The sequence below is a fragment of the Monopterus albus genome, unplaced genomic scaffold, assembly GCF_001952655.1.
Source record: "Monopterus albus unplaced genomic scaffold, M_albus_1.0 scaffold130.1, whole genome shotgun sequence".
NCBI classification, from domain to species: domain Eukaryota; kingdom Metazoa; phylum Chordata; class Actinopteri; order Synbranchiformes; family Synbranchidae; genus Monopterus; species Monopterus albus.
In genome coordinates, this window is record NW_018128010.1 from 1,172,179 (window position 1) to 1,172,801 (window position 623).

Genomic DNA, 623 nt, shown 5'->3' on the forward strand with positions numbered 1-623 from the left:
TGCGATGTGTGGGCGCCCTGTCCGGGGTGTACCCTGCCTTCGTCCAATTGCCCCCCCGATCTTCGTCCAATTGCCCCCCCGATCAAATATATACTGTATATATATATATGTAAGCCTTCCCTGGTAGGCTAGTGGTTAAGGCACAGTGCTTTCCTTACTGTGCCCTGGGTTTGAATCAGGGCTGTGTCAGGAAGGGCATCTGGCGTAAAACACATGCCAAATGTTAACATGCGAGTTGTCAGCGTGACCAAACGGGAAAAGCCGAAAGTGACATTCATATATATATATAGTATTTATTTTCTGACCCTCTCATATATGTCAATGTGCAGGACAAAAATATACAGACACCTCTGAATATAATGTAGTTCAGTACAGCACCACCTTTAACTATGACCTCAATAATGAACATATAATTGAATTTATACTTTTATGACAATCTCACCAAAAACTGAAACATTTTGAGTTTCATAAACCCACTTGTTAAGGCAGAAGTGTTGCACTGAGGTGCATACAGATGTACAGGTGGTCATAATGGTACGCCTGATCGGTGTATGTATGTTCAGTTTAAATGAATGTAACATTTTTATTTCGATTCAAATTTTAGTTTTTTCAGCCTTTTCATC